We start from the raw sequence: 14,014 nt of genomic DNA, 5'->3' as shown, positions 1-14,014 counted from the left end.
TCCGGGGGCTCCCGGGCCATCAGGGTGTCCGGGTGAGAGCGACGGGGAAGCGGAGCGGCGCTTGAGAAGCCGGAGATGGGATTGAGCTCCGCGAGAGGGGCCTCTCCCAGGAAGCCCCGCGGTTAGCACCCGCGCTTCCCGCTGGAGAGGTCACGTGTTGGCGGAAAGTAACTTAGGAGGGATAGAACGAACTTCAAGGAGAAGAGAAAAAAGCAAAAGAAAACAAACCACCTCCCCACCCCCTCACCCGCACCTCCCTCGGTCCCCCCCCCCCCCCATGTGTAAAATAAAGGTAAAGGAGGAAGAGGTGGGAGGGGGCGCGGCTCTCTGCTGGAGACCTGCGGAGAGCTTGCGAAATTTCAGGCAACGAGCCGTATAACCCGGTCATCCGCAGCGTCCCCCGGGCCTAGGGAGGCGCTAACCCAAGGTAGCTTTCCATTGAAGCTGCCCTTTGCCTACCCCCAGTCGGCGCCTCCACAGCCGAGCAGAGGAACGGAAGACGACTGTAAACCAGTTGTTATGGAGATGCTGGTCGCTCTGAGGAGCGCAAGTGCCCTGGAAAGTCCCCAGACGCATTTCAGGTTTCGTCGATTTGGCACCAACACCAAGATGTTACTCTCCACCCAGAGTTCCCAGGAAGGGGAAGCCCACCAACGGCGTCGCAGGCCCTGACCGCGGCGCTATCGACTGCAGGGATGAGGCAGAGAGATGCTGCAGAAGATGGTGGATAGCTCTTAAGTTTCAGACCATCCAACCTTTTCCAATTTCCAGTTTCTTTATGCCGATCAAAAGTGCTGTGTCTGAATGACATTCGTGCTTCCTTAGGTGAATAAACCTCAGTTACACGATAGGATGATTAGAAGCAAGAGAAAATTAGCATTCAGTGGCTGCTTCAAGGTCCTCTCCCCTGCCCCCTCCCATCCCAGAAATGCCTTCATTATGGAAAACGGAGTCTCCATTGGTACTGCGTTGTTATTACTACAAGTAAGTCCAGTGTTGAGTTGATGATGGCTCAAGAGATGTTTCCAGAGCCAACCTAGCTTATACTTGGATCCAGCCAAAGTACATATTCTACAAATGCTTGTCAGACCTCATTAGGGACAGTTCTAGACTTGCCAGGCTCCTGGAGACCTGAAATAGGTCATTATAAAAAGATGCCACACATCTACACAATCGCCAGTGTAACAGTTCCCTCCAACTAAAAGGACTGTTCAGATTGTCCACAAATTGCCACTTTTTGTCGATCCATGAATTAGCCAGCAGATGCTGCCCTAAGACTAGAACAGCTGGCACACGCCATCCTCAGAGGTCTTGGGGTACAGGTTTTGTGGACAAAACCAGTTTCCTGAGAATGCAATTCATAATACTGTTATTAAGTATTCAATATCTCATGTACAGATCTGAAATCTTGAAATAACCCAAGGCGATGATTACTGTATAAACATGATTATTCCCCATCATCTATGATACATTTATACGACTTTTTCCTCAACAGTTTGTGGTCTGTATAGAGACTATTAAGTTACTTCTCTGATGGATCCTTGTTCTGAAAATTAATGTCATATTTTGTATGATACTACGTGGGATATTTTGAATTGTGAGCTTGGGTTCCTGGGGACTCAAAGCATGAATGACTGATTAGTTTGAAATGATTTAGACAACACATGATGGTCCTGAAAATATTTCCCAAGGAATATTTTTGACTATTGTTGTTCTTTCTCGGAATCATTACTAAAACCTATAACTCATAGATCAAGATGAGGGATGAAAAAGTAGTGAAAGTCACTCAGTCATGTCCAACTGTTAGTGACCACCTCTCTGTCCATGGAATTCTCCAGGCAAGAATATTGGAGTGGGTAGCCATTCCCTTTTCCAGGGATCTCCCCAACCCAGGGATGGAACCTGTGTCTCCTGCATTGCAGGCAGATTCTTTACTGTCTGAGCTACCAGGGAAACCCCTTGGTGAGAGACAGGAGCTGTTATATAAAGAGAGTTGCTATAGAGAGTTGGAGAAAGGAGTTAAGAGATGGTGTTTGACATACATATATTTTCCTCTCTTGATTTCTCAGTGATCTGAAGAAGAATTCTCTTCTCTTGATATGTTATCAGCTTTCCACCTTTTATTCTCCATCCACTCACTTACATATTTTCTTTTTTTACATCTGCAAAAAAATCCAGTTTCTAATATAAGCAAAAGTTGCATTCATTTAATTTGTTAAGATAGATGCCAAGCACTGGACCTTCCACAGTGTTCATCTCAGGAGCACTTATTCCTGAGATCATCTCATTTTCTCCACAAAGCCTTGGTCAACTATGATATGAATATCACACCTCTCTAGGTTCATCTGACCCCATTCATTTTTAGTACTGGTAAGAACATTTCAAACTGAACAGTAAACAAAGCTTGCTTTCTTAAAGATTACTAATGCAACAGTGTAGCCAAATTTAAAGGCAAGTGTATTAATACAACCTAGAAGGAAGGATTTTTGTTTTCAGACCAGGAGTACTGTGTTCTTTATCAGTGCATGGTCTGATGTTCACATGCAGTTTTCTATCAAAGCCATAAAGTTTATCCTCTGCCTGTACCTTTATGAAGAATGGTACAAAAATTAATAAGAAGGAGCTTATCAAGACTAGGAGGCACAAAAATATCATTAAGTCGATGTGTCAGGAGTCTCGGAATTAATGGGAGAGAGGTAACAAAACAGGAGTCTACAAAATCAGAAATGAAAAAGGATTTCTTTTGTTTAGGCAATTAGCAGATGCTTGGAATATCTCTTGAGACAAAGTCCCCTCTATCTCAATTTCTAAAAGGAAATTCAGCAAGCCACATTCAAAAGAATATTTTGGGTACTCCCTCCCCTGTGTCAAGGTGGAATTGACGAGAGTACTTTATTCTTTTCTCCCAGCTTTCCCTCCTAAATCTGTTAGTAGTTAATTACTGAGCTTTCCATCTCATCATGTGTTGGATAGATTATTTCCTTTCCTCACCCTTACTTATATTTCCTCTCCTTCCCCTTCAGTACTTGTTCTATGCCAGGTACTTTGATAGAAGCTGATGATCCCTGTATTAATAATTGCCTACCCTAAAGAATCTCAGAGTCTAATAGACCCAATATCTAATCTATAAAGAGTCAATGAGTCAGGTGAAGATGATACAGCTGCATCGCACATGGTTAATTATTGCCAAGATGTCAACAGTTGCCTTCTCCCAGCCATTACCTAAGGATCAGTTGTAATCAGTGAAGAAAAGTATTCACAGAAAGGCCTCAGATAGTGACATAGCTACTGTCTGGGAGGCTCAGGAAAAAAAAAATAGGTAGCAAAAGAGTTCTTCTCATGATATAAGAAGTGATTCTGACCAGGTAGGAAGAAAGATTGGCTCTCTTAGTCACTTCCTGATCTCTAATGATTCTCCACAGGCAATAGAAGGAGAAGCAAAGAATCATGATGCACAATTTGGAAGGCTTTCTGAAAACAAGAATAGGCAGCGATTGCCAAGAACCTGGTGTTGAGCTTATATTTAAAAAGAACTCAAGGAATCTTCCATCTACAAACCTAGTTTAGTTAGAAAGGAAACAATCCAAGCATCAAAAAGAAAGCAAGCAAGAGAAAACCTTAGAAAAGTCATGATGTAGTTTCAATAACCTCTGTGCATTCCTGAGCCTGACAAGTAAGCATGAGACAGAAGATCTGGATATGTCTTAACTCAATTTCAGGAAAACCAGACAACCCCATAATGAGGCCAAAGCAAGACCACATGGAATATTGAGGAAGAACTGAATGACGCTGTCTAAACCATCCTACAGACAAGAGATGAATAAGAGGAAGTCTGGGTGGCAAGTAGAGGAGAAGTGATGTTGTTAATAAAAAAAGTTGATAGGAGATTAAGACAGGTCAAGAGCATGTCAGTTCAGGGCTTGTGAGAAAATACATTGAGCTAAATGTAAGAGCATATTCAGTTCAGTTCAGTTCAGTTCCATTCAGTCGCTCAGTCGTGTCCAACTCTTTGCGACCCCATGAATCGCAGCACGCCAGGCCTCCCTGTCCATCACCAACTCCCGGAGTTCACCCAGACTCACATCCATCGAGTCAGTGATGCCATCCAGCCATCTCATCCTCTGTCGTCCCCTCTTCCTCCTGCCCCCAATCCCTCCCAGCATCAGAGTCTTTTCCAATGAGTCAACTCTTCACATGAGGTGGCCAAAGTACTGGAGTTTCAGCATTAGCATCATTCCTTCCAAAGAACACAAGAGCATATTAGAAATTGAATAAAAAGAGAAAGCAAATCCCGAAGGAGTAATATAACTTTGTGGTCATTGTTTAGTTGCTAAGTCATATCTGACTCTTCTGCGATTTCCCAGGCAAGAATACTGGAGTGGGTTGCTATTTCCTTCTCCAGGGGACCTTTCCCAGCCAGGGATGGAACTTGCATCTCCTGCGTTGGCAGGTGGATTCTTTACCACTGAGCCACCAGGGAAACCCTCATATAACTTAGGACCATGGAAAGGCAATTAAAAACTAGTAAAAGGGTCCATACTGTGATTGGGCCTAACAAGGTATGTTTCAAATCAACTTTGCCTAGAGTATCTGGAAAGAAATGTTCGTAGATGCTAAAACATGCTTCTCATAATTAGTGTGCATATGAGTGTTCTGGGCAGTTTGTTAAAAGTGGATCCTGAAGATGAAGCTTTGGCATTTTTAACAAATCCCCTGGTGATGAGGTTGGATGACTCTTTGTGACTGCTACTTCAGCCTATGGTATTGTTTGCATTATGACTTCATTGAAAACTAGCTATCTCTTTATTAACTGAAGTGAATACCAAATAACAAGAAATAATTCAAGGAAGAGACCTGTTCCTTTAACCCTAATGTTACACAAATCACAAAGTCTAGCTTACTTTTCAATCCATTAATTCCAGAAAGTTCCTGAATATAATGGGCATCAGCCTCTCACATCAATCAGTCACACTGCCGTAGTTTGAATGTTTGTCATTTCATATGTATTGGAATAAAAGAAAAGAGAATCAGCTTGGAATGTATTGTGCACATTGCACAACTGAAAAGCAGTCAGAGAAAATTATTCTAGTCATGTAAAGAGGATTGGTTAGGTCATATTGAGTCCTGAGCTCATTCTGGGTTTCTTTCTATAAATAGGATATTTTGGAACTAGAGAAGGCATAGCAGAAGGCAACCAGAATGACAGAGGGATTTGGGGAATTTGCTTCTGCTGAAAGGTTAAAGAAACTAGGTCTGTTTTCTTTTGTAAGGAGAGAAAAGATGGTACCTCACTGAGGTGATATCATTCTGAAAGTAGTGGAAGTAATAGGATGCGACAAGAGTGCCTTATGGAAACAAGAGTAGAAGGCTTCTGGCAAGGAATGAAGGCCAGAAGAATGGCTCTAGCTTTTCTAAAGGCCTTCAGCTAGCAGTGTTCCTACTGGCAAAATTCCACTGGTCACAAAAGGAGCGGTAAACACTGAATTTAGATCAGGAAATAAGTGAGAGATGTAAAATAAGGAGACAAAGAGGCATCTTATCTCTTTTTTTCATTGAGAAAATTTTCAAATGGGCATTTATTAATCCCACAGAAGCACTGCACTCATAGCCCATGATGGAGTTTTCTGACACTCTTCAGGCTCAAGGGCTTTGCTTCTGTAACACATTTCTGCTTCCTCTTCACCCTCAAGTGGTTCCATAAATTCAGCAAAAAAAAGGTAAATAATCAATTACAATTGCAAGGCTCTTCCTCTAATTTACTTTTTCCTCTTTATCAATCCTGGAAAACATTCTTTTTCAGTTGGGAGAAAAGTACTGTCCATGGTTTTGCATATGAGATCCTAACATTTTCATCTGATCCCTGAAACTCAGAGATGGAAGCACTTACAAGCTACTTTTGTCAACCCCATCATTTTATAGCAGGGGAATATAGAACTCACTGAGTTGATAATCATGCAATTTTGTCTATTTGGTATTAGAGCATATACACTTTCCAGAAACTTTGAAAATTCCCCAGTGAACTCTCCAGAAAATATTAGTCATACCATGACCTGTCTTTTCAATAAGTCAACCCATGCAAGAGAAATTACTCTAGGTCGCACAGTGCCTTCATGTGGGAACCTGAGGAGTCCTTTGTCTTCCAGCTGCTCAGGGCTTTCGTGTCTGAGGCCCTGCTGTAGAGTCAATGGAGTGGCCAGACACCAGTGCTCCCCTCCTCCCGGGGCACATCCTGCCTCTCATCCCTTGTAGCTACCAGACTGTTTACCTCCCAGAATGTTTGGGCTTGAAGTTACATTAATGTGAAGGTATTTGGGAAAAAAAAAAAAAAAAAAAAAAAAACCCCTCATCATTTCCAAGAATGGCTTAATTACAGTGCCTTTTCCTTTCACATCCTTCTGTCCCCTAGGGTGAATTTCCAGCATTAAATAAACACTTCAAATATATTGGGGGCTTCCCTGGTAGCTCAGATGATGAACCCACCGGCAATGCAGAGGACCTGGATTCGATCCCTAGGTTGGGAAGATCTCCTGGAGAAGGGAATGGCAACCCACTCCAGTATTCTTGCCTGGAGAACCCCCATGGACAGAGGAGCCTGGAGGGCTGCAGTCCATGGGGTCACAAAGAGTCGGACACAAGTGAGTGACTAACACTCAAACACTCCGCTGCTTTAAGTGATTTCAAACTGCTGTGAATGGTCGGTAGTTCAGGAAGTCACTGGGAGAAGGAAGCAGTTCTCTCTAGCTTCTCCTTGCAAAGGTGTGATGCTATTCTCTCTTCCTGCCTCTTCCTCCACCAAGACAACATGGAATTCTCTATTCCCACTTTTATACTACCCTGCCCTCCTCTGTGTCCTGAATAAGGGTTAACCTGAGGAAGAGATGGGGAGAGAGTGTTCCAAGAAGAGAAACTAGCCTCTGTGAAGCCCCGGAGGTGGTGTTTTAATTAGTGTGTGTAACAAGTCACTCTAAAACTTAGTAGCTTAAAATTAAAATCAACATTTATTATACCCATACTTTCTGTGGGTCAGGAATTCTTATTGAGCTTAGCTAGGTAGTTCTGGCTTGAGGGAAGGAAGTAGGTGGGGAGGTGGTGTGGGGCAGGCCTTTTATTTATTTATTATTTATTTATTTGGCTGTACTGGGTCTTAGTTGCAACTTGCAGGATCTTCAATATTCCTTTCAGAACACAAGATCTGTAGTTGCAGCATACAGGATCTAGTTCTTGACCAAGGAACCTGGGCCCCCTACACTGGGAGCATGGAGTCTTAGCCACTGGACCACCAGGGAAGACCCTGGGGCAGGACTTCTATGATACTGCAGTCAAGATTTCAGCCCAGGGCTGCAATTATCTGAAGACCTGGTGGAGACTGAGAGATTAATTTTCTAAGCCACTCACATGGATAGGAAATTGGTGCTCCTGGTTGGCAAGAAGCCTCAGTTCCTCCCCATGTGGACCTCTCCACAGGCTGCTTGAGTGTCCTTGCAACATGGCAGTCGGCTTCCTACAGAGCAACAATCCCAGAAACAGAGCCAGGTAGCCACCATCCTCTGTGTAACCTTGCCTCGGAAGTCATGTAACGTCACTTCTGTCACTTTCTATGTTAGAAGTGAATCCTTGCCTCGTTCTACATGCAAAGAGAAGAAAGTTAGACTTCATCTATTAAATGGAAAGTTGTCAAAGAATTGTATAACTTTTTAAAACCACCACAGTTGGAAAACCTCTAACTTGTATGCTGCTGCTGCTGCTAAGTCGCTTCAGTCGTGTCCGACTCTGTGCGACCCCATAGACAGCAGCCTACCAGGTTCCTCTGTCCCTGGAATTCTCCAGGCAAGAGTACTGGAGTGGGTTGCCATTTCCTTCTCCAATGCATGAAAATGAAAAGTGAAAGTGAAGTCACTCAGTCGTGTCCAACTCCTAGCTACCCCATGGACTGTAGCCCACCAGGCTCCTCCGTCCATGGGATTTTCCAGACAAGAGTACTGGAGTGGGGTGCCATTGCCTTATGGTACCACAAAGGGCAATGCCACTGGGACATGATTAAAGAGGGCGGGAAGAGTGCAAAAGGAGGCTGGAGAAACAAGTCTGCGGCTTAGATCATGCAGGGCTTGGAGAATATTTTGGATTTTTATTCTCAGGGCTTTGGGAAACCATTCAGTGGAAAGGGTTACATGACAGGTTTCACATTTTAAAATGATTACTCTGGTTGCCCTATGAAGACTGCATTCTCTGGAGAAGGAAATGGCAACCCACTCCTGTATTCCTGCCTGGAGAATTTCATGGACAGAGGAGCCTGGCAGGCCACAAACAGGGGGACATGACTGAGAGACTAACACACACACAAGTATGGAGTCCAGGTTGGAGTCTATTACAGGCATCAGGTGAGAGATGACAGTAGCTTAGACTTAGAAACATGGGTAGATATGAGCTATATTTTGGAGGTAAATCAAAGGACTTGGTGATTGATTAGTTTATGGAATGAGGAGGAGAGAGGGTTCTGGCATGAACAATGGGCACTTTTGAAGGAATTATTATGGAGTGGAAAAGATCGGAGAAAAAGCAGATTTGCAATTTAGGTTAGGGGAAGGAGAGACCAAGGGTCTAGGTCATTTAATTTTCATAGCCAACTGAGAGACAAGGTAAAATGATAGCCACATCTACTGGACACTAACTCTGTGCCAGGCAGTGTGTTCAGGACATTACCTACAATCTTTTTAATCCTCTCAATAAACTATTATAAGTAAAGGCATAGAGAGGTTAACTAATTCTCCCAAAGTCAAACAGCCTGTAAGTGATAGGATAGAAATTAAAACTCAGGATTTTCAGATTCTAGAGCTTGTGCTTTTAAGTCCTAGACTACACTTATCTCTCCTTGTCTTTCCCCTCTTTTAATACATTCATTATTGGGGTTTTTTAGCTTTTTTTTTTTTTTTAAATTGAAGCATACGTGGTTTACAATGTTGTGTTAGTCTCTGGTATACAGCAAAGTAATTCAGTTATCAGATTTTTTTTCCCTTGTAGGTTATTAAAATAGACTGAATATAGTTCCCTGACCTATACAATAGGTTCTTGTTGATCATCTATTTTATGTATAGTAGTGTGTACATATTAATCTCAAACTCCTAATTTATCTTTCCCCCCTTCCGCTTTGGCAAAGCGTGTTTGTTTTCTTTGTCTATGAGTCCGTTTCTGTTTTGTAAATAAGTTTATTTGTATCATTGTTTAGATTTCACATGTAAGTGATATCATATGCTCTTTGTTCATTTTTGTTTTTATTGTAGTTTGTGTTAGAATATTGCCACAAGCCAGTTTTAATTAACTATACTGCCCCACCCCCCCCCGCTCCCTCCACCCCCCACCCCCCACAACACACAGTGGCTGGTATATAATTGAAGCTTAATATAATTTTGTTATGTGAATTAGAATTAAACTGATCCTTTTATCTCTGGGAAGACTAGTTTTCTAACCTCATACAACACAGAAGGCTAGATTGAAATGCAAGGTAAGGCCAGAAGATGAGCATGGAATACTAATGGTCTCCCGTTCCAGGAAGCCTTAAGCCACATCTGGAGTCACCCCTTCCCCCATCTCCATCCTAGAAGGGAGCAGATGCACCCTAGAAGCTTCGCCAAAACGTAGGTCAACTCCTTTCTATGATGCAGGTTATTCTTGAAACCCAAGAGCTACAAATCAAAGATGGGGTATACACTGCAAATTAGGGGGCACTAATGTGATGACTCAGAGTCCCAGAATGGGTCTGAGTTTGCAAATCACTGAAGAGATGTTCCCAAAGTCTTGACAGATCTATGTTAAGGCAGAAACAAGGACATCATATTCTCCAATATTACTGTGATTCAGAATCTAAATAGTGACCTGAACGCCAGAAATGTCAGCCAAGAGACAGGAAAAGGAATGAGCAGGATAGAGATCTGGGTACGAATAGAATAATTGTGAAAAGCCTGGAATTTCAAGAGAAAAAGAGGAATCTCTGGCCCCCACACTGGGCCTTTCTTGGTTCTTCTGCCTCTGCCTCCTGCCTCCTGTAAGGCAGGACACAAGTCTTAGAAAAGAGCCGCACTGGAAAGAACTTTCATTCAGACTCTCTTACCAGCTGTATTCTCTGACCTTGGCAAATCATTTTCTCTCTCTGGGCCTCAGTTTTTCTACTCATATAATGGCATTCGATTTGACATTTGTTTTGAGCTGAATTGCATCCCCCCAAAATTCATCTTTTGAAATCCTGCTCCATAGTACCTCAGATGTAACCATATTTGGAGATGGGGTCATTAAAGAGGTGATTAAATTAAATGAGGGTGTTAGTGTCAGTCGCTCAGTTGTGTCTGACTCTTTGGGACCCCATGGACTGTAACCCTCCAGGCTCTTCCATCCATGGAATTTTCCAGGCAAAAATACTGGAGTGGGTTGCCATTTCCTTCTCCGGGGATCTTCTCAATCCAGAGATGGAATCTGAGTCTCACATTGCGGGCAAACTCTTTACCATCTGAGCCACCAGGGAAGCGGAACTCTAATCCAATATGACTGATGTTCTTATAAGAAGAAAGACACCAGGGATGCATTTTTACTGAGGGAAGACCACAAGAGGACACAGCAAGCCAGTGGCCATGTGCACTCCAAAGACAGAGGCCTCAGCGGTAAACCAACCCTACTGGTACCTTGTCTTCGGCAGCTTCCAGAAATGTGAAAAAATAAATTTCTCTTGTTAAAGCCACCCAATTTGTGCTATTTTATAACGGCAGCCCAGAAAATGAATGCATATTTCAAACTGCCAAGTATTCTGCCTTCCTGTTTCTGTGAAAGTTCCTTCAATACACTTAGTATTGGGATCCATCGAAGCTGACTGGCAAATGCTTTGACAGTTCTCCCATCAGTGGGATCAATGTGCTCCTCTCCCAGATCCTGATGGACTCTGTGACTGCTCTGACCAACAGAATATAGCAAAAGAGACACTGTGACACTTTCTGAGTTTAGGCCTTAAGTGGTTCCGAGCTTCTCTTCCTGTCTCTGGGAATGCTTGCTCTTGGAGCCTTAGGCTGCCATGTCAGAAAGACCATGTGCAAAGCCATGAAATTACATAGAGAAGGAATGGGGCCAGTGGTGCCTAACCTTCCAGTATGTCCTGCCAAGAAGTTGGCACATGAGTGAAATTGTCCTACAACCTCCAGACCACATCAGCTACCCCTGAAGGCTTTCAAGTGACCCTGTAGAGTGGAAGAATTGTCTGGCTGAGCCCTGTCTGAATTATTATCTCACAAAATCATCAGTTATAACAAGGTTGCAGATATAAGTGAACCACTAAGGTTCTTGTTAGTTTGCTACAATGATATAATGAACATTTCTGAACTGATTTACTGGATATAGCTCTATCAACTCTATACAAGCCTCTCTTACAAAGTCTCACTTTGGGGGAAGAAGTAAGGTGCAACTATTAAGGGAAAAGGTTTTGGGCTAAGATTTGGATTTTGATAAGTTCTGCCTTTGACAATTCTCTTATTTCAAAGTCATTTGGCATCTTTGATCCCAGTTTCCTCATCAGTTAGATGGGGATAATCACCCCTCCTGTGTGAGGCTTCGTGAGAATTTAATGTGTTAGATATCACATTGCTAGGCAGATAGTGAGCCTCCTGTAGATGGTAACCACTATTCCTTCATAGGTAATGCTGCTTCTGCTTCCAGTTATGATAATGAAACCAGGTGCACTTACCTATACCTGCCAGTGAAGTTGGATGAAATGCATCTTCCAAACGAGCCGCTTTCTTTGGTCTGCCACAGAGTCAAAATCCCACCGTTGACAATTCACTTATTTATGACTGTGCTGGGTCTTTGTTGCTACATGTGGGCTTTCTCTAGTTGCGGCGAGCAGGGGTTCCTCTGAAGTTGTGCTGTGCATGCTTGTCATTGCAGTGGCTTCTCTTGTTGCAGAGCACAGCTCTAGGGATCACAAGCTTCAGTAGTTGTGGCACATGGGCTTAGCTGCCCCAAGGCACGTGGAATCTTCCTGGACCAGGGATTGAACCTGTGTCCCCTGTGGCAAGCAGACTTCTAACCACTGGACCACGAGGGAAATCCTCCAGAGAAGTTTGGAATGAAAGCTCAGGTCTGAGAAACGGCAGAGAAGAGACTAATCAGGAGGGCAAACCCACTGGGAAGTTAGGTGGGGTTTTGGAAGCACAGAAAGGAAGGCTTTCCCCAGCAATGTCTCCTAGATTCCTCCAGGGAAGGAACTCTTTCTCTCTGGTGTATTCCCAAGGCCCTATCAGTCCTTTAGTCCATAGCACACTCTGCCTTCTGATAGAACTACTTCTGTCGATGTCTGTCCCTCCATCCAGAGTAGCAGCACTGAGAAAGCAGAAATCAGGTTTCCTTTGTCCTTATACCCCAGCCAGAGATCTGGCAAAGAGGAGTTAATAAATAGTTGTTGAACTGAATTGAGGAAACTGTGGACTCAGAGGAACAAAAAAGAACACAAAAAAAGCAGTTATTGGACTTTCCTGGTAGTCCAGTGGCTAAGGCTCTGCAATCCCAGTGCAGGGGACCCAGGTTCGATCGCTGGTCAGGGAACTAGGTCCCATATGCCACAGTTAGGAGTTCACATGTCACAACTAAAGATCCTGCATACTGCCAGGAAGATCAAAGACACCACGTGCTGCAACTAAGACCCAGGGCCGGCAAATAAATATATATATATTTTTAATGCTTAAAAAAACCCACCAAGTTACTAACTTATTTCTTTTTTGTGTGGTATTGACCTGGCCTCAGTTTCCTTCTGTGAAATCATGGACTTAGACCTATTGATCTCTAGGAAGGCATTTTTGAACTTGACAGCAGTGAACTAATTAACATCTCCGCACTCTTTATTCTCAGGGTGCAGGCTTTATACCTTGAATTGAGGTGAAATCCAATCTAGAGGGCTCATGTTCATTAAAAAGGCCTACGGCATTGCTTGGAAGTGTCAGATGCTGGCTTGCCCAAATTCCAACAGGGATAATTGCATTCTGACAACTTCAAGTTTCCCTGCACTCTTCAATTGGTTAAGGTAGACTTCGCTTCCCTTCTCAAATTATTTTGCACTGCTGTCCTTGGCTGTTAAACACATAATTTGTAAGCCATTTTATTCTTTCTTTTGAAGGACTATGTAGTTTTGCTAAGGTTTAATAACAATTTTGACCACAAAAAATATTGTATGGCTTTGGGTTATTACCATGGATGAAAGGCTGTGTCTACATACTATATTGGGGATATTTTAAAACCTTGTTAGTTGTCCTTCAGTGTTAAAGAATGACTCTGCAATATGAAAATTCTTTCACAGTGATTGATCCAGGTATTTATGGGAGGAGAATAAAATGCCATGAGAAGTCGAACTTCCCTTCTGACAGAGGCATGGACTTGCCTCTAAAAATTGCCAGGGGCCACATATGTTACTTCGTTAATAAGATAACTGTAGATTCCAGCGTGTTATATAGTTGTGTCTTAAAACACCCTTAACCTGACCTGATATACCTCCCAATCTAATAAAGGAACGAGAACATGTGAAAGGTATTGGAAATTATGGTGGCTCCATTAATATTGCTATAACCATGATTACATTTATTGGTTTATTTTCTGTCTTCGTCATGGAATGCAGAAACAGAGGAGGCAGTGTGCTGTAACTTGCCCTCATATTCAGTTCCAGCAAGATACCTCTGTAAAATCATTTGTTTAATATTAAGGAGGTAATTTAACCCATTTTGTGAAGCTTTATTTTATTAGCAGCTGCTATAATAGGTTCCATCTGATCATCTTTCTTTGGTTATAATAATAACATCCTTATCCTCTTAATGATGAAATTTTCTCCACTCCTTTGATGTCTGTGCTAATTGCTATCTATTGTAATATTTAAATTCAGAATTAGAATGAGTTTCTTCCTTCATCTGTAGCTCTTAAAAGAGTCAAGTTGTGAACACAATGACACCGAATCAAACCCTAACTTGAGGCCTGTAATAATCTTAACAGCTCAATG

The sequence above is a fragment of the Bos mutus genome, chromosome 15 (genome assembly GCF_027580195.1).
Source record: "Bos mutus isolate GX-2022 chromosome 15, NWIPB_WYAK_1.1, whole genome shotgun sequence".
NCBI classification, from domain to species: domain Eukaryota; kingdom Metazoa; phylum Chordata; class Mammalia; order Artiodactyla; family Bovidae; genus Bos; species Bos mutus.
Note: the sequence above shows the minus strand (reverse complement) of the source record.